Source organism: Orbicella franksi, chromosome 1 (genome assembly GCF_964199315.1).
Source record: "Orbicella franksi chromosome 1, jaOrbFran1.1, whole genome shotgun sequence".
Lineage (NCBI taxonomy): Eukaryota > Metazoa > Cnidaria > Anthozoa > Scleractinia > Merulinidae > Orbicella > Orbicella franksi.
This window is the reverse complement of record NC_138145.1, coordinates 44,524,756-44,552,554: the sequence shown is the minus strand read 5'-3', so window position 1 is coordinate 44,552,554 and position 27,799 is coordinate 44,524,756. Positions and strand designations below refer to the sequence as shown.

The 27,799-nt window shown below is 37.3% G+C and overlaps 2 long non-coding RNA genes across 4 annotated transcripts; one reads left to right on the top strand and one right to left on the bottom strand.

The window, feature by feature from the left end:
* The first annotated feature begins 2,245 nt into the window (after positions 1-2,245).
* LOC145463872 (uncharacterized) lies at positions 2,246-11,592 on the top strand. 3 transcript variants are annotated; one of them, XR_014041368.1, is made up of 7 exons: positions 2,246-4,282; positions 5,456-5,579; positions 7,057-7,165; positions 7,940-8,058; positions 8,439-8,528; positions 8,940-9,064; positions 9,428-11,592. It is a non-coding gene; the product is annotated as an uncharacterized LOC145463872 (long non-coding RNA). The 3 variants fall into 3 exon arrangements; XR_014041369.1 differs by having other exon boundaries at positions 2,247-4,282; positions 8,940-9,014; XR_014041367.1 differs by lacking the exon at positions 8,940-9,064 and having other exon boundaries at positions 2,250-4,282.
* Positions 11,593-18,766: 7,174 nt separating this feature from the next.
* On the bottom strand, positions 18,767-24,814 carry LOC145463866 (uncharacterized). The gene is made up of 4 exons (XR_014041366.1): positions 24,618-24,814; positions 24,446-24,506; positions 22,541-22,600; positions 18,767-21,164 (listed from the first exon to the last, which is right to left on the bottom strand). It is a non-coding gene; the product is annotated as an uncharacterized LOC145463866 (long non-coding RNA).
* Between the last annotated feature and the right edge of the window lie 2,985 nt (positions 24,815-27,799).

Genomic DNA, 27,799 nt, shown 5'->3' with positions numbered 1-27,799 from the left:
ATAAAGATAACTTCAACGTCCAAATATGTCAGTACATAATTTCTTTTATCTCTTTCTCAGCTCGTGAGCGGGCGGAATTCAACAAATCCTGCAATCTAATTGGTTCAGTGGAGTGGGCGGAATTTTTTCATCCGGACCTCCACAGCCGGTGGAATCCGTTGTCTTGATCTATTTTTGTGAACGAATTAGCGGTAACCGTCAATCTTTCGCCCTTTTTACACTTCTATAGACGATTAATCAACGCAAGTTTATCTCTATTTACTTTTAAATGGCAAGGAAAGTAACTCTAAGTAAATTCAATTTAGTTTTTTGAAGTTGTGAGAGTTTGTTTGCCTGCTTGTTGTTTTGCGCTGTAAATATATCTAACTAACCGTGTTCGTGGGCCATACTGTAGGCTACGGACCGAGTTTTTTCCTCATCGATTTATGGCCTAAGCGCGAAGTGCGCGGGCCATAAATCGAAGGGGAAAAACAAAGGTTCCGTAACTTACAGTACGGACCAAGAAAACGAGGTTAGTAAGATATTTATCATATCTCTACCGTGTGTCCGACGGGTTCAGGAACGATTTGGACTCCCGGGAAATGGCTTCAAATTTGTGACGTACGCAAAACGAGTCAATTTGAAATCGTTGTTAAGCGACTCTTACGTCGTTAGCAGGTTTTAATATACAATTTCAGAAGCCAAAGAGAGTTTAAAACCTTTACTTGCTGAAAAAGTTCAGAAAACTTGGCGATAAATCACGAAACATTTTGGCAACAATATCGGCTTTAAATTTTAGCGGGCCGTACAGTAGAATACGGCCCGCTAAATCGACCAATCACAGCGCGCGTACTAACTGAGAGATTTTAGAGAGTTTAAGCATGACGTTTACAGCAGACGGCAAACGGCAAATATTACCTCTGATTTTTTATTCTTTTGTTCTAATCCTTAAATAAATCTCACAACCATAGAAAAATGTCTCGTACTATTCACAGCAGATACAAATATTTTCACTCTAAAGTACAGACAGCTGAAGACAGACGGAAAAAGTTTCGTTTTTACCGTTTGCCGTTTGATGTAAACGTCATGCTTAACCTGTCTATAATAAATAAATAAATAAATAAATAAATAAATAAATAAATATACATTTATATAGCGCCATTTTCCACTAATTGTCCATGGCGCTTTACAATACTTTAAAATTAAAATCCTAATTCTTTAAAAACCTAAAATCCTAAATCCTAAAAGTTAAAATCCTAAGAATTAAATACGCTATATAATACAATTAGGCTACAAATAAAAAGTAAAAACTACAAATCAAATGCACGCTTAAAAAGATAAGTCTTAAGATTAGCCTTAAAAACTGCCTCTGATGATGAAAGTCTGATCTGGAGGGGTAGTTTATTCCAGAGCCTTGGTGCCGCCACGGAAAAAGCCCTTTCACCATACGTTTTAAGATTTGCTCTAGGCTCATCAAGCAACCTGTTGTTTGAAGATCGTAGTGTCCGACCAGAAATGTTAAATCGCAGTAGGTCTCTAATGTAATCAGGGGCCAGTCCATTCAGAGTTTTGTAAGTTAACAACAATATTTTGAAAATAATCCTAAAATGAACTGGCAACCAATGTAAGCTCCTTAGTATTGGTGTGATGTGTTCCTGCCTTCTAGTCAAGGTAACAAGGCGAGCTGCTGAGTTCTGTACAAGCTGAAGTCTATTAATCAGATACTTTGGGAGACCGTACAGTAGGGCGTTACAATAGTCCAAACGCGATGTTATGTAAGCGTGAACAATGGTCTCAGTAGTACTCTGGGATAGGTATCGCCTAATTTTAGCTATACTACGAATGCGGAAAAATGCGCTCTTGCAGGTTATTTTAACGTGTTCTTTGAAATCCAAACATTGATCGAATGCAACTCCTAAATTCCTGGCCTGTTTACTAGACTTGATTACTTCATCACCAACTCGTAATAATGGCGCGTAATCCTGTGTGTCTTTCACTTTAAATTTTAAGTAAAAGATATGTCAGTTTCAGTCGAGTTTACCTCTCTGATCGTTGCTGTATTTGAGAGAATTTCCGTGGAATACAGTTAACGAATTTCCTCGCTATCTGCTGCTCAATTTACTGTAGAAAAGTCTGATTTCGAGTGGCTCGCAACGATTGACAGAAATTGTTTTTGTAGTGCAACTTCAAACTTTGCACGAAATTTCACATCGGAAAGATAATTTTGAAGAACTAAACTGGTGAACTACATGCAACTAGCATAAAATAGTTCGAAATAAGTCTGTTCTTTAATACATCTTTCTTTGTCTAGTATCTGAGTTACTCTCTCGTTTGCTAGTTAGATTTTTTACGAATGGTACGTTTGTAGACGGCGCGTAAGCCGATTCAATGACTCATTATATCTGTATCAAAATCCAATATTGCCAACAGATGTATTTTTTTAATTAATTTTTGTCAACTGTCCAAATTTAAAATAAAGTGGATACCTTAATATAGGACATCAACGCTTCATGAAATTAAGGCGAATTTTTGAAATTCACGTTAATTTAAGTCGCTTTGATACATGGTTTTTACCTACACGGCTGTCTTTTTTTTTTTTCTGGCAGTGGTCCCTGCAGTCGTAGTTTTCAAAGATTGACTTCTCACGTGATAGCATTTCACTATCCACGCTGATAAATGTGATACAGTTTGCATGTTGCTGTGGCTTGGAGAACAGATATCTTCAACATTGCGCAAAACAATTTAAACGCGCGCAACAATTACGACTTGTCTCAGCTATCTGCTACATCCTGTGTAATGAAGGTAACATAAAAGTAACGTGTTTTTACTATCTACAACATCGTGCGACACATTTTTGCGTCAACTGTCTAAACAACACTCAAGGACTCAACCTCGGCGTGTACTCTATCTTCAATATTGCATGCGATACTTTTAGCTTGTCTTGATTATGTGCAACTTCTCAAGCGGCTTTTCCATCTGTTGTCTATTATCTGTAATATTGCGCAAAGTGGCCTTCCACAATTATCAGCTATTTCATTTTTCCTTGTTAAAACGCAGTTTACTCCCAAACGAAACTAACCAGTTATTTCTTAGTATAGAGGTACTAACAGTTAAGGCAAAATTTTTATACGCGTGTTCAAAACAAAACTTGTCTTTCCCCCTTTCCCTCCCCGTTTCTCCAGCTAAGTTTTTGTGGGCCTATGCATAAGGCCCGCTAAGTCAGAGCAAATATGCATGTTTATTATATGGAGAAGAGTGTTTTACTGGGAACTAAACCACTCGTAGATTCCATACGCCACTTCATCCGGGACCCGAGTGGCGTATTTTCCGTATGTCACCTTTGTGAGTGTCGTATCGTTCAATGACCTCACGATTCCCGCCTTTTGCTTTTGTTGAATTGGTTTCTCCATATAATAAAAAGAACATTACACGTTGGCTCGAAGATATGAATTTTATGTTCTCGTGGCAAGAACAATATCTCACTCGTTCGCTTCGCTCACTCGTGAGATATTGTTCTTGCCACGAGAACATAAAATTCATATCTTCTCGCCACCGTGTAATATCCTCTATATACGGGATGACACGTAACTGACCTTCCGGAGCGTATTTTGCCCTATACATGTAGGTAGACTGGGTAATAGCATTCGCTGGGTCCATTGCCAACGTTCTGCGTTTAATTTGTTGGGCGTATCGTTTCATATCGTGTTGTCTGCGCCCTTATTTTGTTTTAAGTAATTCTTGTACAGTTTCCTTTTATCTTTCTAGTAGTTGCCTACTCGTAAGACTAGAATACGTCAACCCAATGCAATGCTGGAGATAATTTTTCCTCTTTAACAGGTCACGTGTCCGTTCAACTCTTCATTTTGGCCGGACACGCTAAATGCCGGACTTGGTTGGTCCTTGGTCTTGTGCTCAAGATCCCTAGCTCAACTTTTCCCACTACCGACCGCCGTATGATTCATCGCTAAGATGAACGTGATTCCGCGTTAGTTCCCGCGTGAAACGGTGCGTGACGCGTTCGTTTCGACCCAAAGAAACTGAGAACGAAAAAGAATCCAACATGGCGAGATACATGGCAGTTCATATAATACGAACATATTTTGACGCTGAAGCTGTGACGAAGAGGCCTTTTGTGATATCAGTTGACTTTAGAAAGGTATTTCCCTTCGTCTGGTTGGATATGGGTGCAAAGGAAATAGCTGCAGCGGCTGCAAAACACTGAAACAGAAACCACGTTTACAAACGCTCACCGCCGACAACAGCCTGGCAATTCCTTAGGGTTAATGCAAGACTCTTAGCCGAGGTAAACTAAAACATAGTAGAGAGGTTAAGCATGACGTTACGGCAAACCGCAAAAATTGCCTCTGATTTTGGTTTCTTTTCCATTAATCCTTAAATTAATTCAACTCGAAAATAGAAAAAATCTCCTATTGACAGAAAATACAAATAATCTCAGTTAAGCTTAAGTGTACACACGGCTAAAAAACAACGGCAAAAGTTTAATTTTTGTCGTTTGCTGTTTGCTGTAAATGTCATGCTTAGCCTCTCTATTAGTAGAATTCTACTAGTATACTAATGCAAATGCTATAATCTGATTGGCTGAGCCATTGAACACTATGAGCCATTAGTGTGCAGTGGCTGGAGATCAGCTAGGAAATGGCGACGTTTTTTTTTTTCGTTTTCCGAAGTTTTGGAGGAACGTTTTGATGCAAATGGCTTATTAAAATCCCTGAGATGACTTTAAAAAGGACGTTTACGGTTTCGAGGCTTAAAAAAACTTGGAATTACTGAAAAAATGATGCGTGCGAAATTTAAATTTCTGGCAAGAAATCCAGGTAAGTAACACTGCCTGAACTTTTCCTTGGTACTGTGGGCTGTTCTGCAGTGGAAATGACTCTGGCTGTGCATGATGGCACAGTTTCACTTTCTGAGAAATTTTGAACTGACTCAGGAAACTTGAATGATGCAAGACTATTGTTCGTTGAACAGCTGGCCATAAAAGGTCAATTCCTTGGGAGAAAAACAAGAAAAAAACACACTTTGTTGATTCCAAGTGCTGGAAAATTTCACTTCGAAGACCCAGAAAAAAAAACCAGGTGACAATAGCAGAAAAAGATGAGGCAAAATAGGAAGCTCCACTGAAAAATCACTGAACTACATGCACATATACATGGTGCTTGAACGTGCTTCTATGATGGGGCGCACTGCACCTGCGCTAACATCCAAGATCACCTGACCAAAGCTGCTCAAAAGAGAATCTCAATACTGCAGTGGCAAGTGGGGGGAGGGGGGGAGGGGGGAAATGTGCAGGGGGGGGGGGGTGAGATTGGAGGGCTGCTTGCCAGATCTGCTACTCTGTGGCTTAGTACAAGTAACCTCAGTTGGTAACTACTGTAACTTAAAATTATAGTTTTAAATAGTAATTTAATGTCATACCTCACGAGATAAAAATTAATGCTCTTTTTACATCTTTAAGGTCCTGATAGAGAGACAAGATTGGAATATAAACTCACCCAAAATTAATGCAGAATGTGTCCAAATGAGGCTCAGATTTAGCCAGTCAAGAATGTGAATGAGATACAAGAGAGTTAAAAGTCGTGGTAAGTGTGTTTGGCAGCAAGATCATTCCTGGAGATCATAAGCTCATCTGAAGTTTGCTAGTCATAGAATCTAAGACTATATAGTGGCCTCCTTTGGTTTTTTTCTTGCTTCATCTGCTGTAACACAAAAGAATGCAGGAGAGTAAGAGAGCACCTAAAAAGAAGGATTACCAACCAATTGAGAGAATGACCTTTGACAACCAAGTGATTTTGCAGTGTGAATTTCACATATAATTTGCATTATAGTCTTAATTTTTACTGTATCTAATGTCATTGTGCAACTGTATGAGGCATTGAGAAAACAATGTTATTAACTTGTCACGTCAATACAACAAGATGAAATGAAGTGATAAAAGAGACATGCATCCATGAAGCAAAAAGCCCAAGAAAATTTGGCAATTTTTGAAGGAAATAAGACGTAATAATTTTGGTGTAGACCTGCAGAAAGTTTTGTAAAGGCTATTGCCAGTCACAGAGGTTCTATTGAGAATTTATCTGAAATACATGTATATACCCAAACAAGCAGGAAGTTAATGTTGGCTGGTAGAACTGTATTGAATTTACTGGGTTTGTCAAACCACAAGTTTGCTCCTTACCCGTGTTTCATTGAAACCTTTTAGTGAATGTTGGGTTTAATTGGCACATGCAGCAAATTCTGGAGTGTATTTCCAGCAACAAGTAGGTTTGAGCTTCTAGTTTAATTGTCTTGTTCATGGCAAGTCCAGTGGTAACTGTGGTTGGTTCTTTTGAAACTTTATGATAGTATATATAGCTAGTGTAGGGTAATCTGCTGTGCAAAAAAATGCCCTCTGGTCAATAAACTAAGTGGGGTCACCTAGTAACCTGGTGGGCTCAAGTTTAGAGCTCATAGAGGTCACATGTTTTTTGAAGTTGACCGCTGACCACATACTGGGTTTCGATTGGATCGTGGGCTCAGGCGAGGTTAACTTGTTGTGATCAGGGCTGGGTTATCAGAAACTGTTTAACGCTAACCCACAATTAAAAGTTAACCAAAATATAATTTTTTCACTGCTTATGATTTGTGTAGTTTGAGGTTTTTCAAACCCGAAAGATAGGGCCTTGGAAACAATATACAGAAAACCTCACTGCAAAGTTACAAAACTCAAATCAAAATTCTCTCATATCCTGGGTTAGCTTAATCAGGCTTTGAACAACCCGGCCCAGGAGCTCCACTTTTAGGCTTGCCTACATGTAAATCTATATTAATAATTATATTACGTTTTCTAAAGTGAAAGATAATACGATTCCTGTCGTTCTCAGCAAGGGGAACACTTTTCAGTGCTCTAGTGGGGGAGAGAGGAGGAGGCTGGAGGGATTTTTGCTGTAGATCCAGTTCTGTAGGTACTATCAGTAACTGCTGGACTAGTTGTTTTAAATGCATGCAAGCTCTTAAATGCCTTTTGATACTGAGAGGCTTCATGTAACTGACTTATTTATTTTGTTATCTTTTATAAAGGAACTGACCAAGACATTAAAAAGCCAAACCAAATAGAAGGCTGGAAGGTCTAAGACCAGACTCAAGTCGGATGGAATGTAAATGAGAGACAGAAAAGTTAAGAGTCATGGTGAGTGATATGAATTACTGTTATGTTTTCTTTGAATGTTTGAGTGGTACCTAATAGGTTACTTAATTAATTAGTGACTTGTGGGAATTGTTGTAATACCTGGATACTTCATAGCAACATTTTGTGCTAGCTACTTGTAGATGGCAAGCTATCCATCACTTAATCAAAAAAGGAAAATTGCTGTTCATGAAGCGATGTAGCCCCTGATGTTTGACCTGGTGTTTGAGTTGGAAAATACGAATCAATGTACAGTATGTATTTAAATATGTACGAGGGGTTTGTGAATGGTAACTTGAAAATCTTGGGTGACACAGTCAAACTTTTGATTTGATCTCAAAATCTTGGAATCCTCATTTCAGTGTGAATCTTCTCGTCTCAGAGCCAGCTTTTAGCCAGATTAGTCCAAACATCCTGAGGATGCCAACTTTTTATAGAAAGGTTGAATTCTTTACAGTGTTGACAGTTATAGCATGGAGGCATTAGACCCTGTACAACATGTATATGGTGGTTATAGTTCTGCAGGGTACATGACTTGTATATATTTACCAGGGCTCCTTACACTGCACGCACTGGACAATACAATCATGTCTTTGCAAATTAGCAGTGTACTAGGTAATTCTCTATGGCCATACATTGACACGAGCAGGATCAGTGGTTTTCAATGATTTGTAGGGAGGAGTGTTTCTAATAGTATGTAATGTGGAAGACAGTACAGTACATGTAATAATTGTGATTAATTTACTAGTGAACTAAAAAGTGTCCTTTATCTTTAAGGATCAGTATTCCAGCAACATGCCATGACATTAACATCCACACCAGAAAGTGAACAGACCAATATTATTCAGGCAGGCTGAAGCAAATGGAGGATAAGGTTCACACTCTAGATGCACATGGTTAGTATATGTCTCCCCAGGCCTCCCTTCTGTGTGGGATGCTGCCAGTTCACGATTGTATGAAATCCATTCAAGGTTACTTCCTAGATTTCCTGGGTAGTCTAACCACTAGGTTTAACCTGTTTATACACCTGGGTGGAAAGATTTACATGTACTGTGAGTTAAAGTAAACTTTCCTGCCCAGGATCATGTCATTTGGGCAATGGCATTGAGGAGTAAAATCCCCAGCATTGAGATACAGAGTCTAATGCACATACCATTAGATAAGACCGCTGCTTAATGTTATGTGTAAGCTACATTGTACATTGCAACAACTGTGGTTAATTGACTAGTGAACTAAAACACATATATTACTTACATGTATGTCTTTTATCTTTTAGAATCTGTATCCTGACAAGATGAGAACACACAAATCCACACCAGCAGACTGGACCACATGAAAGATTTAGTTCGCACTTTACGCCAGCATGGTTAGTATGATTATAAATTGGTATTTCCCTTTTCATCAGAATCATGACTAATTGGCAATGTCCTTGCTGTTTCAAATGTCATTCTAAGAAAAAGGTTTTGTTGAGTTTTTAATATGGAAGTTTGGATGTTAAACATACACTGTAACTCATCCCTATGAGGTGTCAGCCATTATTTTGAAAATTTTATACAACTTACAGTGAATGAGATATGTTTTTGATAAATGTTAATTTTGTTTTAATAATTGTCAAAGGTACACATGTACTGTATTATTTGCAAAAACATTTTGGACATTAACATTTCAGACATTTAATTTTGGGATACTTAGCTGGAACGTAGCTTACGCAAATTTTCTGGAATTGATCTGTATTATGTTGAGTTCTCATAGAAGAAACAAAAATTTTCCTTTCCAGTGATGAAAAGAACAGGCAAATCCTAATCCAGGTTCTAGCTTCATTGTGCATGTGGTGGTGTCATCCAAGAAGAAAGTATGTACTTTATACTGTCGTGCAAATATTTTGGATGCTTAAAATTTCAGGTAGTTACAAATTTTGGATGGTTATATTTCTGGACGCTTTTTTTTGTCCAAAATTAAAGTCATTTTTTGCAAGTAATGCATATGCAAAGTATCTATTTTTATGTTGTCATAATAAGGAGACTAATGAGCAGAGCAGAGTCTTCATTTCATTAAGATTTCCCCCATCAAGGAACATCATTGATTGATTGCATAAGGAATTAGTTTGTTTTGGTGTGGTAGAAATGTTTGCTGGGTAATCGTTTAGGAGGTTGTAAAATTCTCAAGACTGCTAAAGCAAAATTTTAAGAGAAAATATTTGCTTTTCATGCACGTTTAGCAAACGTCCTGTACAAAATACTTACTACATACATATTGGATTTTCAGGCAAGTTGCTAGAGACATAGAGCACAAGATCAAGGACCATTGTCCCAGGACAGAGGACCCAGGACTCAGGACACAGCACCAAGGAGCAAGGATAGGACTGAGGACCGAGGATTGACAACTGGGGATCAAGGACAGTGGATGAAATTCAAGCCTTGGATGACAAACTTTCAGAAGTTGAATTATAGATATATTAAGGTATATGAGATATTACCAGTAGCAGAGATGGCACGGTGCACCTTGCCCTGAGGCTTTTTCTCCGGGTACTCCAGTTTCCCTCACTCCTGAAAAACCAATATTTTGGAATTCCAAGTTAACAAAATTGCCAACACATTGCTGTGGGACAATTGAGATGAAAAATTCGTTGATTACTCAAGGTAAACATTAGGTGCACCTTGTCCTGAGGGTTTTTCTCCGGGTACTCCGGTTTCCCTCACTCATGAAAAACCAATGTTTCCAAATTTCAATTTAACAAAATTGACGACACATTGCTGTGGACCAATTGAGATGAAAAATTCTCTCTGTTTATTACCTAGTTACATGTGCACATGTGGCTTCGCAGTTTCCTTTGCAGCTGTTATTTAGGTCAATGAGCAAATTGGGAAATAGCTTTATTTATTTTCTGTCTTTTTCAAAGATCTCTTTTTTGATCATAGGTAAAGGGAAATTCCCAAGTCAATCAATCATTCAATCAATCAATCAATCAATCAATCAATCAATCAATCAAACAATCACTTGATAACTCAATCAATCAATCACTCAACCAATCAATCAATCAGTCAATCAAACAATCACACGATAATTCAGTCAATCAATCATTCAATCAATCAATCATTCAAACTCATTAAATCAATCAAACAATCACTCAGTAACTCAATTAATAGGTTAAAAGCCCAGGATATGCAGATAACTAAAATAGCGATTACTGACCTTTAAATTTACACTGTACGTGTCTAGTTGCAATTTGAAGAGCTTTAAACAGACATAAATTCCAATATCGCTTTGATGCACATGTAACTAGTACCCATATAAACAGAGTATTGAACTGACCAGTGTGTTGGGTGGGGTTGTTCATCTACAAATAAGTGGCTTGCTTGCAAATTCTCTCTAGGGGTATTTTAAGACTTTATTTTTACGTGTTCCATGAATGATATAATTATTTTGCAACCAAAATATATTCCCTTTCATTATATTAGAGCCGGAAAATTTTGCCAATAGCAATCATTATTACTACAAATTAATTGAAATTCAATTACTGGAAAATCTGTTTTTGATGATTTATTTCTGGCATATGTACAGGCATTTTGGTGTACCACTAAGGCAGTCAGATACAATCAGTACAGTAAATTTGACTTCACAGAAGCCACTTATTTGCTCATGAAAACCTAGTTTCTTCTCCTTACAAGATTCCTATTGAGCAGCTTTGTGGTATCTGTATTTTTTTTATTGTTCACTTCCATTGGTTTTCCTCAGAAATCTTAAATTGAGTCAGGACTTGAAATATCTTATGCCAACATTAACATAAACCTTTTAAGGGTTGAGGGATGATTTCAGTGTTCTCTTCATTTTGATGTCTGGTTTTTAAAATATATCATATTCAAAATGCCATTGCCACAGTGCGAAGCTAATTACCTTTCTTTACAAGAATTTTTCCTGTTTTTACTGTAAAAAAAAAAAAAAAAACATTCTTGCAATCCAAACTGTTTTGTTTTGGGAAAGAAGCTGCTCAATAGGAAACTTGTATTTAAGAAGATATTTTACTTGAATTTTTTTTGTAGTTTCAATGCTCATCATGCTCTAAAATCATCGGCCAAGTCAGTTCTCACTGACCACAGTTATTTTCTTTGGGCAGGCAACATTTTATTTTTTTTACTATTGAGTTATTTGTTTTGTTTAGATCAATAGCATGATGTTGCTTGGAACTATAGTATTGCTTTTTATCACCTTTGAACAAAGGAAGCTTCCAAAAACTATCCTTTTGTGGTAATACAAGTAAATTCAACTGGCTGATCTAGAAATTAGTAATTAAAATTGAATGCAATACCAATCAGCAGCTTTTCACAAATTTATTCAAAGTATTTAGTGTTATACAAAATTGTTATTCCTCACCTGATCAGTTTTAAAAAACAAATTAGACTGGGCTAAGTTTTTCCAAAATAATTTATCTATAGGAGATTCAATTGTTGAATTAAGAAATTATAAATCAATGCTTAGGTTTTCCTTGTCATACAAAATTAATATTTCTTGCATGATCAGTTTTAAATGACAAGTTCTGACTTAAGTTTTGCTAAAATAATTTATTCAAATGAATTCAATTCTCTGATTGAGAAATAATTGAATGCAATACCAATCGATAGGAGTTCACAATTTTATTCAGTTTATTCATTGTGATGAAAAGTTATGTTTTACCCGATCAGTTTTAAAGGACAAATTCTGAGCTTCGTTTTTCTAAAATAATTTCTTTGCTTCCTTTGTTTAAAGGTGCTACAGCAAGCTCATTAGCACAGAACTAAACAATTACTAAGCTAAGAAAACACCTCAAATTTTGGTGTCATAAGGTCTTCAAATTAGCATTGACACTAACGTGTTAAAGATGGCCAAACGTGTGGATAGCCAGAAGAACAGGAGTGTCGAACAGACTCTTCAGATCTAGTGGGCGTTCCTAGTGAGCCATAATATTGGCATCATTGTACATGTATAATAGAGAGAAAATTAACCCTTACGGTTATTTTCGTTAGGGTTTCGATGCAGTAGTTTTCAGTGGTTCAAAACCACTTAGGGAATCAGGCTTTTTAATCCTAGTTAGTTAGGGTTTATTAAGTTCTTTTTAACTCAAGTGAATAGTTTTTTTTACTGTGCTAATGAGCTTGTTAGTTTTTTTCTTTGTGGATTTTATGTTTTCCACTGAACTTAGTATATTTTAGATAATTTTCAGGAACTGAGATGGCCCATACACCCGCACACAACACAAATGGTCAGATTTAAATCTAGCCGATCTACGTCCCTGCAGGGTTGTGCAAACTCTTGCTCTGAGGACGGTGTTTCTGACGTTCCACTGCAATATTCCAACTGAGAAATCCTGGTGAGTTTATCTGTTCCGCTCATTTTTGATGGAGGCACTTGGACACTTTGATGGTGTGGTCGTTTGCTCTCAAGTGGAAAAGGCATCATGGGGGAAGGTGAGAGTTTGCTTTTCATGTCTTTTCGGCTTTACTTGACTACGTCAGAAAACCACACCTTTATTCCAATTGGCTTGAAAGATGTTTGTTCTCAATCAGTGTTTCTAGAATTTTTTTTGTTGTTGAGGACGTAAAATAGTTGTGCTTTAGTGCAGGTCATGGGTAGTACATTTCCAGGATGTCAGGGTTAGTTTTCAACAATGAAGGTCACTGATCTGGCTTGACTGGAATTTCACAAGCAACACTAGATTGAGCTGATAATCATCTGGGATTCTTCTGGAAGAGCTGATTCTCGTTTAGGGCTTTTCTTAATTAAAAATAATAATTTTCTTTTCGTTTAAATTATGAAAACAACAACAAATTAGGTATCGAATAAAACTTAATTAGTCACAATTATCATAAGAACAGAATTTATTAACACTATCAGTCCACAGTTCAGAGAAAAATTAAGAGCATTAACCGCTTAAAATATAAATTACAATTATCTCGAATTAAAACTTTGGCCTTTTTTTCTGATTAACTCCAGGAATTAGTTAACCTAAAAGAACTCAAAAGAAGGTTCCTGTACTGATGTTACTTGAGTTGTCACGCAACACTTCTTCCTGGAGTGTTGTGTGACGATACGATTAACGCCTATGAAGGAGGCTTCGTTTGGGGGAAATTTTAGTCCTAGCTACTAAACATATAGTTACATTTTCCGTGATCAAAGTTCAAAGCGTAGGCCAATTGTTCATTTTGACTTCCAAAACGTTTAACTAACCTCGTAAACGTTTTTTTGTGACCAAACATATCCATAGTTCGATATGAATTTTGTACGCCTATTATTTATCTTGTCTTCTTTAACTTACTTAATCTTGAACTTGGTATTTAATTTATTTTTTTTCGCTAAACTTAGGCCAATTGCTCATTTTTATTTCCAAAACTTGAAATTTACCGCGGAAACTCTATTTTTTGACTAAATACATAACTGTAAGGTAATTATCATAAGTATCACCCAACTAGTGGACTAATGCAAATCCTGCATTTTAATTGGCTACGCTACTAGAGGACTATTAGTAATAGCCCTCGAGTAGCGAAATTGGCATAATCGAGCGTGACGCTTTCTTTCGTCTTATTCCCAAATAAATCTTTCTTCAACTTGCATTGGCTAACTTTATTATTGCCTTTTCTGTCCGACTAGTTGGGTGATACTAAAAGGATTAGACCCTTCGCCCTCAAGGGCCACGGGTCAATAGGCTATTGACCCGTATCTCTTGCGGACTACGAGTCTAATTGTTAATTATATTGCATTCCAAAACTATAAATTCAACTTCTAAAACCAAACATATGGTTCGGGTTTTTTTTTCTTTAATTTCGTTGGCCAATTGTTTATCTTTACGTCCTAAACCGACTAAACCTAAGAAACGTTTCCCATCGTTTTGTCTAATACTTGTTCAACTTCGTTCTTATCCTCGGAGATGCAGCGGCAGTTAATCGTGACATGACGACGTAAACCGAGCGGTAAAACCTTACGTCGGGTCGATTTTGCCGCTCGGTTTACGGCGACTCTTCCGACTTACTGCCCGAAGTTTCCGAGGATTCTTAGTTGGTTAATGTTATTTAAAGCCAAAATTAACAATAACAAAAGCACAAATCAATTTCAAAATTCCACCGTGTTTGCATTTTTAGGACGAATTTAACTGTGAATATTTAATAAGATTTACTATGAATATTTAAACTACGATTCTTTCAAAGAATATTTGGATTTTTTATGTACAAATTAGACTCGATCGATTTTAAATAACTGAAATTAGATATCAAAACAAACTTAACGCAATTCTAGGTGATGTGAACGGACGAAAATCGCCCGTTTCCTTTCGCATTAGTGTTAATTTACCTAAGCAAAATACGCTTAAACCTGAAAACAAATTACTAATCTTTCATCGCTTTAACTTTGATCTTATTTACACATAACCGAAAATTCCTAAACTTGTATCAGCTTGGGCTGTAGAGTTTCAAATGACTTGTGTTCTTTTGGTGAAGTTTGTGGGAGAACAGTCAGCAGGAGGTTTGGTCGGCGAGTCAGATCAATGATTTTTTGCGTTGGATTCTTTTCTTGGCATCCATGGGAATTACTAAACATGACTTGTACATTAGCACTTCCGTTTTTCTTGTCCTTCCAAAGGAAATTTCTAGATACAGTGCTTGGAACACGCATCTTAAATTTTACTATTTTGGCATTAACCTTTTCGCGCATTACTTACGGCTCTCAAAGCTAATAAAAATTCCAATTCAAATGGTGTGGTATTATGACGTGGTTGAGTGAAACCGAGGAGGCATGGGGAGCAAACTCTCACTTCCCTCATTATGCCATCTCCACTTGATAGCAAACGGCCATATCATTAAAGTGGTCAAGTGTCGACATCAAAGATGGCGGAGCAGATAAACAAACCAGGATTTTAAAGTTGGAATATTAATGAGGAACAAAAGAAACACTTCAACTCAGAGCAGAGTGAAAACAACCCAAGAAGCAGGGACAAGATCGGCTAGATATTTTTTTATTTTTTTTAACACAATGAAAGCGCAAATAAAGAGACAAAGAGACAGTTTCGTGTGTTGTTATTTTTACCCGCAATCCATCATAACTGACCAGGTAAACACTTGCGTCCATGACTAAGTCCTGATATACAGTGTAATCTGTCACGCAACTTGTCCCGCAATCGTCTCGAAAACGACGTGACAAGTGACATGAAACATTAAGTCCTACAACACAACGTGCAACGGGCAAACGTTTGCAAAACAAGTCGCTTCAAAGGTTACAGAGAGTAGAACTAAGTTCCAACTTTCTCCAACCGCTGTAGCAACTGTTTCGCATGAGGTCTGCCCGTTATCCGGTATGCTAAACAACCCAATGTTTCATACAACGCACCTGTCACGCCGCCTTCGAAAACATTACAAGACTAGTTGCGTGAAAGATTGCACTGAATAATAGGAACACAAACCAAGTTCTGCTTTTAAGAAAACCACTACTAAAAATAATGTCTGTCATAAAACTCTCTTTGTACCTCTATCGTGTTTTCGCTGTAGTATTTGCGAGTTGCAAACTGTACTTAGTTGCTCAAGAAGTCGACTTACAAAATAAGTTTGCCCTTCCCTATTCGCACCTTGCGTAGCTGTCACAGAACGTCTTTACGTAAGCGTGACGCAAGTCTTTGCACGTCACGCTATAATTTGCGTAACATCGGCTGCCTTTAAATAAAAGCACGGGCGATTGAAAAGGAAATAGAATGTGCGAGATAAGAACCTGTAACTCACTGTAACTCCTTGAAAATAAACAACAAACCCGGCAATAAAATAAAATGCTAATTCAGAAAAAACGCGCGCTACCCGACAATGATTTTTTTGCTGGATGCTGACATCAAAAACGTTGGCCCCGAGAAAAATTTATCCGAACAAGCCATTTTCCAAACTGAGCAACTAAGCACAATTTTTCTTACAAATACAGCACTGAAATGAGGTATTAAACACAAAGACGCACTACAAACGGGATTACAAAAACACCGACTGGATAATTAAATGCAATTTTAAATTGCGATAGTAAATTTCCAAGTAATTTTAAGAATTTTGCAATATTTCAAGACAATTTGTCACACATGAGTTAAGGATTAAAAATTATCCAACTTTAGCGACGGGTACATCCTCAAGGAAATTATATGCATTTTTTCTTTTTTTTTTTTCATAGTAAATATTCAAATAATTTCAAGAATTTTGTAGTATTTTAAGAAAATATTTTAACATGAATTACAAATTAAATTGTATCCAAGTTTAGAGAAGGCTAAATTCTCAAGAAAATTAAGCGCCTTTTTTAAAATTTTTCTCTGTAAGTGTAAATTTACAATAAAGAATATTGCAATATTTCAAGAGAATCTGTAAATATGACTTCAAGATTATATTGCATCGAAATGTAGAGACAGCTATTTCCTCAAGTAGTGCGTCTTTGTGGTTCTGAGAGCTTTATAACGTACATTGCATTTCAGCAGCGACATCCTTGTACCTTCATATCACTAACTTTACAGTGGCCCATGTTACTTTGTCAAGAGACTTCACTTAAAACACAACCGAAATGGGGTGTCATTATTTTCACGGATTTTTTGCGAGTTCTAAATCATAAAACAACCAATACTTCATAGCCTAATTTAAAAAGGGATTAATAAATAGAACCGGTAATTGACATCTATTTTGTAGTTATCCCTTCAGCAAAAGTTCAACAAAGTTATGGGTTAAGTTTTTTTAAAAGAAATGAAATATCTGAATCACAGTGTGAAATCCCAATTTTTATCGACAATTTATTGTAATAAATCTGCATAGTCAAAGTAATGAGAGTTTGGCAGAAATGAAAATAAAATCTTTTTTGAAATCTCGCAACTATTTTGAACTCCATAAAAGGTCTGCAATAAAACCATTGAATAGCAAAGTGAAATCACCATGTTCATTTTCTATTGATCAATAATTCATTTTGATAATGCGTTATTGTCAAAGTAATTGGAATTCGGTAGAAAAATCGAAACTAAATCTCTTTGATTGAGGTGATACACAATTGACAGTTTGGAACTTGAAAACACTCGTCCCCCTGCCCTGTAGAAGTTTTGAATACCAACGTGCAGTTACTATTATTTTTTTACTTAATCAACAATTCAATTTGACACTTAGCTTGCACATTGCACTTAACTTGTGACTAACATATTGAACAAAACAAAATGTTTCAAACTTTTTCATTGCCAGTCGTCATATTCTCCAAGTATTTTGCAGATTTGGGTAACTTGCAAAATGTATTGTTTTCAAACTCATGCTGAAGGGATAAGTGTTAAGATACAAAATTGAATGGTGAAGTCATATTTGTACTAATGGGCCACTGTAGAGCAACTACAAATACCACAGACATGCATAGCCAAACAGAAGTCAAATGTAAACTACCAGACATCGCAAACAGTAACATGCATTCTAAACAAATTTGTTGAAAGTGGATAACACCTCAGAGAAGAATGTGAATAATAATGTGAATAAACATAAACAAAAAATTCTTCAAAACAAATTACAGGCAAGCCATAGAATTTGTAAACAAGCTTTTCAGAGAGTAATAATATTACTTACTCAATAATTTTATTCTAGTTGTCAACTGTAACAACCACTGCTAAAAAAAAATCAGTCCTTAAAATGTTTTGATAAGGAGTCTTTAATTTAGCAGTTACTCTATTATCAATTTGCCAAATTATATTCCCTTTTTTAGCAATTAATTTGTCAAGACACTGTGGTCACAACAGCAGAGTTTTTGTTCAGCATGTAAATAAAAATTCATTTGACCACAGAATGAAGTCTCTTGTTGTTTGTTGTTTTTAAATGGTTAAAGAAAATTTTGAACAGTACTCAGCAGCCAGGCTACATTTTCATTGCATCATTCTGTCCAAGAGGTTTTGTCCAGTTGGCTTCTGACAAGCCTTTTAACTACCACTCTGGGTTATGGCTGCTCTTGAACCATATTATTTTGAGCCAAACATGTTTCAGACTCCAAAATGATAGCATGGAAGATAGTGAAGTGCAAATATCTCTTGTTGACTTTGTGATGCAAGTCAGTTGCAGGTTTTTCTCACAGGACTTCCTCTCAATTTCAAGTCGGACAGAATGAAGTCACATAAACACAGCCTGGCTACCAAGTACAGTTTCAAAACGGTGGCCCCCGAAGTTGCTTTTTTCGAGACAAATTTCTTCAGGATAGTAGGCAGTTCAGAGGCTGAAACTTCAGCAACAGGAAAAGCCTGAATGTTTACTTGCTATAGGCGAAGACAAAAAGAAAGGGTTTTTTGGAGTGACCTTCTTTTTAAGTTGAAAAAAAAAACCCTTGACTTCTGATGCTGAGTTTCATTTTACACTACTTAGAAAGAAAATTTTGGGGAAAAAATTTTTCTTTACAATTGGACTGCAGTCATCTACTTTCAGAAGTGTTCTCACATTCATGAAAAATTACTGTATTTCCTCAGTTGGCCCCCTCCCTCTGTAAAGAGTCCAACCTGCCCATTTATTTTTACTTGTAATAATAATAATAATAATAATAATAATAATAATAATAATAATAACTTTATTTGAGTGTCTAGTCTTCCAGCTAGCCTTAAGCTTACTAATCGGGGACACTTGTTGAACATTCAGTAACCCTATCAGGGATAAAAGCAGAATTATACCCTCCAGTGCCCCCTTCCCGCTGTTTCAAGGATTTATTGACCCATCCATGGAATTTCTTCTTGACAACCTGTCGTAAAGTTTATCTGCAACCCTTCAACTACTGAAATTGAAGTTTTGTAGTTTTTTTCTTAGGGCAAGAAAGAATACAATGTACAGATCTATGTACAAGATTACCATGTTGCAATAAGCTTCTCCCCTCCCCCAAATTACTCCCATGCCAATCTATTTTTGACTGTAATGATCTCAATGGCAGGGTGTTGTCTAGAATGGGAAAACCAATCAGGGGTACATGTACGCAGAGTCCAGTATCCCTTAACCCAATCACTTTCATTTTCCTGTTTTGATCCATATGGTGGGTGATCATAATTTATTACTAACAGTGTGGCAGTGAACCAGCAGCTCAGCACTCTCTAGCCATAAATTTCTAAGCCCTTCCAGATGAGGTCAAAAAGAACAGAAGTTCCTGGTGGTGTCAACGATAAGTACAGATTATCTGATTGTTTTGTACAATCCCCGAACTTTGAATTGGAAGTATTGATTACATCGAGTCCCCATTCTAATAAGGAGGTCTTTCCAACTCTACTTTTCAACCTACAAATTTCAGTTTTGACATGCTACATGTACAGTATATTACTGTTAAGCCCTTCTTCCAAAGAGTTTCCCCTTCTTACATTTTTTTTCCCCTTCTTAAATACATGTATGGGCAAAAATCAGGAAGTCCAACAGGGGTTTATAGGAGGAAATACAGTAAAAACATAAAATATAACCAAATGAAATGTTATCCACTTTAAAAACTAATTTACTTTTGGAGCCAATGAAAGCATTTTAAATTATTTACATGTCTGTGGTATTTCAAAATTAAAAGCAGAACTTGGTTCACATCAAGGAATGCAATGATCAACTCAAAACTAACCCTTAACGGGGGAACCCTGGGAAATAATAGTGAATCACAACAAGGTTGGAGAGTGGGGGGCGAGGGTGTGGGAAGAGGATTGAGGAAGTAACTCTGTCCCATTCTGAGGTGCCCAACCACAAAGAAAAAAAGTGGACAAGTTTCCTGAAGTAGTTTGTCTAATGTGAAAGGACTGATGCTTTGAGAACCTGTCAAGTCATTATGAAAAGGGTAGTAATCAGTGACTAATCAGTTATGGTCTGATTCACCTGGTTCATTTTTGGTGAAGTTTGTGTTGGGGCTGGTTGAAGAGCACCATGTGAGTCCTGTTGAGGTCAAGAAATACTGTAGTAACTACTGTAGGTGCAAGTAGTTGTTGGTATAAGTTGAGTAGTGTCTGTTCTTAGTAAGTTTGGTGGTCATTTGTTGAAAGTGTGTTGTACTATTCTTGGCTTGCACTGTCATGCAATAAAAAAATAATTTGAAAACCATTCGGTGGATAAAGTTAAGAAATTGTGATGTTATAAGAGATTGGTAAAGAAGACACTTCTCCAAGTTTTAAGTCTGTATGTTCTCCTAAACTTCAGATATTCATCGAAGTATTTTGCACAAATTTACAGAGCCCGGTATGGAGCCGCCATGTTGATGCATCTCTGTAGGACACCAACATGGCGGCCAGAAAATATTGCAAACATCTGGAACTTACTTTGTCTATCTAGGCAACTGATTATCTGTGCTGAACAAACAAGCATTTACATAAGCACTTTTCCTAACACTTTAACTTCTGAATGGGCTAAAAATCACGAGATAAGTATATATTTTTTTACAAAGGCCTTCGTAGCTTTATGTCACGCACCACCATAACTCTGAAATTGAAAATGCACTGGTTTCCAGACGAAGCAAGCTACTGAGCTGAAAGTTGTAAACAGATGTGAATTAACCCCTCTTATGCCTGATGAGCATAAAAACTTTGGTGGCTCCTTAGTTTTAGATTTTAGAAAATGATGACATCACGTGCAAGCCAAGGATAGGTGTTAATTTGAATGGAGTTAGTTCAGTAGTTTGGTCTAGTTTTTTTTCCAAGGTATACAAAAGGAACCTTCCCATTTTCTCCATTTATTCCCTGAATTTTCTCTTATTTTGAAAAATTAAAAATTCCCTGGCTATTTTGGATCCTGACCTGTGGCAACCTATAAGAACAGTGCATCATTTAAAAAAGGAAAAAAAGTGGTGCATTTTAATATTTTTCTGCCCTAGAATTTGATGACTTGGGGTAACCTGTAGAGGTGTCCTTAGGGAATTCCCTCAAGGAAGCAGGTTAAGTTTTGATTTGATCATTGCATAAAAACACAAGTGTTTACCTGGTCCTGGATTGCAAAAAAAAAAATCATTATTCTAGAATAAGCTTATGGATAATGTCCTCCTCCTGTCTTGTCCTGAGGTATTTTGTCTTCAGCTGTTCAAAAGAAGAAATAGAAAAATTTAGAAACTGTACAAATGTTTATAGTTTAGTGGTATACTGTAACACTAAGTGAAATATGCTGATGATATAACTGTTTTTGTTAAAGATATTTTGGTCTGGTCATAGGCTGCTGCAACAATTTGAAAACTGTTCTGGTCTCTGAATAAAGCAATCTAAATCAGAAGTACTTTGGCTGGAATCATTACATCAGAGAAAAGAATCTATTCTAAATCTAAAATCAAGCGATGAGCCTGTTTACACCTCGGGTGTATATTTTTCATATGACGATGACCTTACCACTAAAAAAAGCTTCTTTGAAAAGTTGCCTAAACTTAAAAAGACACTCAACATTTGAAGGTCTCAAGACATATCTATATGGAAGAGCAAACGTAGTCAAAACATTGGCAATATCCAAACTAACTTTTATCTGCAGTGTGTTAGACACTCCAAAATGGTTTACCGATGAAGTAAACATAAGGTGTACATATAGAAGTACAAGAATCCAAAACTAAAAAAACTTGACTATAATATTAAAAATAAGAACAAGGGTGGACTTAATATGTTAGATTTTACATTATTCGATAAGGCATTAGACAGTCTGGGTAAAGCGCTTGTGTGCTAATGATAAAAGTGCATGGAAATTTATCCCACGATCCTTACATTCCAACGTTGACAGCAACCTTCTTTTCTAGTGTAATTATGACATTCAATATCTACCCCTGAATGAAAACTTACCAAAATTCTATCGAGATATAATCTGACAGAAAATTAATAATGCCAAATCAAATAACATGGAATAATCAGGTTATTCGAGTAAACAAGTCATCTGTTTTTTTTTTTCCCTGGTTGGAAAAAAGTCGGCATTGAAAATCTCTTGTGCCTTTTCAACAAGGAAAGTAACACCTTGATGCATTTTAAAACTTTCATGCAGAAATACAACGTCCAGAGTAATTTTCTACATTATTATATGGCCAGCTCTGTGAGAGGGCAAGATGAATCAAATCCTGCGCTGTGATTGGCTACGCGAGCAGGCAAGATGGAGCTATCTTGCCCACTCGGGACTACCCGCCATGTCCCGCAAGGAAAATATACACAAAAGCCATATAATAAATCCTTTATTGACCGAGCTTGTTCGGTCAAGATTGCTGGATATTGGCCTCATTCTTTTTTTGCGAGTTTATGGACCTCGACTCGCCATCTTGACCTCACACTTGGTCAATAACCCATACATTGTACGTATTACAGCCTTCTATCTGCAATACCACATAAATGGAGAACTATGCTAAAGTAGGAATGTCTTCTACCATCAACTGAATATGTACCACTTGCAATCGAAAAGGTCACATGCAAAACAATTTACAATACTGTACCCAATCACCAGCACTTCCTCCTCCAACTGCAAAGGGAGGACTCACTGACTGCCACTTTATCTTTCAAGAAAGGCAAATTAACAAATCAAATGTGGTTTACTGTGGTTTGTAGATGTACTCTTATCAACAACGATATGCATCATCACAGTGGTCAAAATGTTGTGGACTCACAAGGTGCACCCGAGTGGGTTCACAACAAATTTTGGCCACTGTGATGACGCATATCATTGTTGATAAGAGCACAGACAACGCTAAACTACATTTCGATTTGTTTTTTACCACAATATCAATGTCAAAGAAAATGTTTTTTCAAAGCGCAAGCTGAAAAAGGCATTTTGCAACACATTGACCAGAGCAGCGTTGTCTGGACTCTTATTGACAACAGCATATTAGCCAATCAGATTACGAGATTAGCAACAATTGTGGTAAAAAATCTATTCAACCATTATACTCAGCTCTCTCACAGTTGAACATTTTCTACTTTTCAGTCTCTTCAATGGTTTTCCAGAAGAATGGCGCAAAATATTAAAGACAATAAAAGTGAGTTTGAGGAAGAAGGGGGGGGGGGGTTAATTGTGGAAATTTTGGGGAGGGGTCCTGGGGCAGAGATTTTTCATGAGACACTGATATGGTCTAATATCAATCAAATTTTATAAATAAAGCATTCAGCAAAGTGATCAGGTCATGACTGAGAAAGAATACTATTTATGGTCAAACTCAATAATTGGTGTATCCATGCAAGTGCTGCAGCTTTTTTTATAAAAATGTATATTGCTGCTTTTGTTTTGAGTTTTGCAATTCTATTTTAAAAAGACGAAATATGTTGTACAAATCATGAAATGCAAGCTGCAAATGAAAACAAATAAAACTGAAACAGGCATTGGAGGGGGGGGGGGGGGGGGTTGAATTTGGCCTCACTGAAATGTGCGTTCCTTCCCCGGGCTTGGGACATTAGTATAAACTAAAGGTGATTTTGAGGCAGCATTAGAGCAATATTGGCCACTTCTTTGGAGAAAATAAATTCTTGTATATTGGGCGGAGTCGCGACAATTCATTTGATAATTTAAAATATAGAACCCTAGTATGCAAAGAGAATTGCAATGATGTGTTTTTTTTGCTGGCTAGTTACTCGAATTATCCTTTCAAAACCTAAAGAAATTCATTCAGTACATCTAAGTGAAGTTTTCTTAAGTATCGGACAAATATTTAGACACATTTATCTTTTTTCAACTGTAAATATAATGTCAGCAGGATCATCACTCCAATTCCAAAAATATTAATTATCAAAGTAGTTATTTTGCAACTCGGAATCAGCAAGGCATCAACAGAGACACAATTCATTGGCATACATGATGTACATTTATTCAATACTGAGCTTACAATGCATTATAGGGCGATTTTCAAAGATGGCTGTTTTCGGCTGTTTTGTGAGCGGAGAGAGACTTTGTTGCCGTGTTTTTGACCAGATTTCTCGCGATAAAAGCAAAACAGGACCAGAGTAGCTGTTGTTTTCCGTTTAATTTATTGTGTGAATGATTCTTTGACCGATTTCATGAGAAGATTGAAGTCAGTGGACAGATTACATGGGAATGAAACTTCATGTTTAGGCGCCCACTCGGGCTCCTCGAACAAAACTTTAGTCGCCCGCACTCGTAACTTAGGCGCCTCAGGCGACCGGGCGCCCGTTAGGCAGCAGCCTTGAAAGAAGTTGGAGACCATAGAACATCTCTGTGGCGAAAATACTGTGGCAGGGGGGTACTGACAATCACAACATACATGATGATGTTTCATACAAAACGAAGTTAAAGAAGCTAGCTGAGACCCGATCAAATGGAAAGAAATATATCTTACTACAGTTAACAATCTAAATAAATCAAATATATTTTGTTTGTCCATAAAGCTTACCTGCAATCCGAGTTCAATCGCTCGCCAACAAAGCTCTCCAACTCCCAGCGAAGTTCTTCCCCTGAATATACAACAGGTACACTGTGATAAGCAGAAAGTCCTCTATACGAACAAAGCATGAGAGCACTACAACGAAATGTGCTAAATATACAGTAAATAAGACCAAATTAACCTTTATGCATGCCTTTTTTCAGCCTCGTTCAACTTTCGCGGTTCAAAAACATGGACGAACTGTTTTGCAAAGAATGCTGGGAGAGTTCACTCACCTCGCGCGTTACCCGCGCGAGTCGTTGTTGCGTTAATCCACTTTCATTCATGACCATTCACGCCTTCACGGATTGATATCTTAGTTGTGGACTGTTGTGACCGGACAAGACCTCCGACTTAGTACCTACTGGCAGGAAATTTATAGGTAGTCAGCCATTAAGCATTTTAGCACATGTGAAATAGCCTGACTTTTTGTTAGCCCGTGATGGCAAAACACGCGAGAGTTCTTCTCTTGGCAAAAGATATCGTGCCATCTTCAGAAAAGGCCTTATTTAGCAAGTGCCTTGGTTCAGACAGAAAAAACTTATAAAGAGTCATGTGAATTATACTAATCATAACTCAGCTAAACTTGAAATAGGTTCTTCATTCCTAATTATTGACCAGAGTGCGCAAACAGTTTTCAGACCAAAATGGTTTCAAAACTATACGCTTTGAGGCCCAATAACTCTATAGCTACCCGCAAGGGGTTAATCTCCCTCGCTAGCCGGAAAAGAGGAGCGTGGACTGACCGGAGTGTGCAAACATTTTTTCAGACCAAAATGGTCAAATTCAGACCAGAATGGCTTCAAAACTATATACCCTCTGAGGCCCCATAACCATATATCTTACACAGGGGAGCACCCCGGGAGGCTATCTCTCCATCGATCCAGGAAAAGAGAGTGTAAAATGATCGCAGGTGATCTTGGGACAAAGAAAAGTTGAAGGGGATCTAGTTAGCTAGACAACTCCGCAAGAGGAAACACTGATCACGAGGTCGCTAGAATCTCACCCATAAATTCGGTTTAACAAAACGTTCAAAAGAAACAGCTTGAAACGCAATTCAATAGAATCTACTACAGTACTGCGAACTGGTTTAAAATGGGTGAAAATTTGCGTATGTGTAAGCAGATTCGCGTCGCATTCCTCGCAGTCCATATTGACCATGTTCCTGGTCGATAACACCATAACACAGAGAGTTCAGGTCGTTTTTGTTTCATGTCTAGAACGGCTGGGTACGTCGTTTTTTTATTCTTCAGCAGTCAGCTCTGTTTGCGGATCGGTTCTGCCGGCAGAAAGTATAACAAAGGTTAAGAAGCTTCAATGTAACATCAGGAGCCTTAATCGGTGACTCCGTCCTCGAATAAGGCTCCTGATGAAACGGTTTTAGTCAGAGACCAGTCAGTGGATATTTTCGTTATCTTGCGTAGAACTAATTTACAAGTAATGTTAATATTTTCTTTTTAATCTGTCTTTCTAATTGTTTGTCATGTGTTATTCTGTTTTTTAAGTAATCTGATAATAACTGATCCGCCTAGATTAGCCACAAGTTGCCACAACGGCTTGCCACAAGTTGCTGGGCAACTTTTTGGCAACTTTTCGTATTTCGAACAACTTTTTTTGCTTCAAGCAAGTTTTTGCATTTTGAGCAATTTCTAGTTTTCTAGATATGGGTGCAGCTTTTAGTGCTTTAATTTGCCATGCTTCCATATTTTACAATGTTTCAACAGACAATTTGTGAATTTCTTTAACTTTTTTAAAAGTTTTTTAATGAATTTTTTTATATTTTTTTAAAAAATTTTATAAATTTATGAAAACATTTTAAAAACATTTTGATATTGATGCGTAGAATTTACTCACACGCATTGTGAACAAATTTATTTAGCGACACTGGTTACAACGCAAAATTGTACAAAAATGCTTAGAAATGTTGTACAGATTGCATATCTTTGCATCAGACCAAATAAAAGAAGAGAGAAACAAAAAAAGTTTTTGCTTTTTTTAGCAACTTTTGAGCAATTTTCGTTACGAAAAGCAACTTTTGACTTTTTTCGAGCAACTTTTGGGCAACTTTTTAAGTAATTTCGGCAACTTTTTGGGAAATCTCGAGCAACTTGTGGCAAGCCCTAGATTAGCCTAACGCTACCAGCGGATCAGTTTTACATTGTATCAATTTTTTAATTCACTTGAAATAAAGTGTGTGAAGTGTGAGTGTGATGTGACCAGTCGCTTCCTCGATCTCGGGATCCTTGCCCGGAGACCTTTACGAACCGATCTCCTCTCCTCTCGGTTTTCGCATTCCTCGGTACGTTTAACACGTTTTTCACCTTTAATTTCAGCAGGAGACTCTTTTCGTCCTTAGTTCGTTCTTTATTTTACCGTTGTTTTTCTCTCTCCAGGAATCCACTAGACAGCTTAAAGCTTGTATGAATGGTGCGTGTTTTGGCCCTCCCGCAGAGGCCCACGGGTGTGGTTCACGCCTGAACATCTCCGCTCTCCTTGAACAGAGCCCGGGTTGTAGATTCTCGCCGACCCCCTTTGTCACTGTCCTCGCGCCTTCAGGCGATGTGACACACACACGTTCCGTCCTCAGAATCTTTGAGGCGTTTACGAGCTGATTTCTCCTCTTCCTGGATTTCGTATTCCCTGCCGCGTTTCGCGCTCTCGCTCGCCTTCAACAGAGCCCGGGTTGAGGATTGTCGCCGACCCGCTATCTAAATTTTCACGCACATTCATCTCTTTTTTGCGCTATGTTGTGGTTTGTTGAGCTATGTTGTGCAAACTTGTGCAAACTTGTGCTCAGCATGAACTGATGAAGCACGAATTGATATTTCACAACGGCTCGTAGCATAAGCGATACCTTCCCTTAACGTAGAGTGCTCTAGTTATCGTTATTAAGCCTTACCAGGGTATCTTGGTCTCGCTTTTTGGGGGGGAGGGGGAGGGGGAGGGGGAGGGCGTGAGTGGGCTCGCTGCCTTTGGAATTTATTAACGCCCACAAAATGTTGACAGTACTTTTGGGGGTCGCTTCTTTCAAGAGGTCGTTACTTTGGGAAATTTATGGTATCTCGTTTGTTAGCCTCAATGGGGTGACTTAATAATAGTTAGAAGAATATCTTTAAAAATACTCGACCGCTTTTAGAAATCTATAGATAAATGAGCTTGAATAGCTTATTTGTATGTTCTCTTTCCTGTGTTCCTCAAAGACCAACATCTCCAAATTCCAATTCGATCCTAAAATGCACGGGGACCACTAAGCATTCAAAAATTTTTCTTCTGTCCACTTCACGGAAAACCAAAGTCTTCTCGAATTAGTATAGAGTCCCTGGG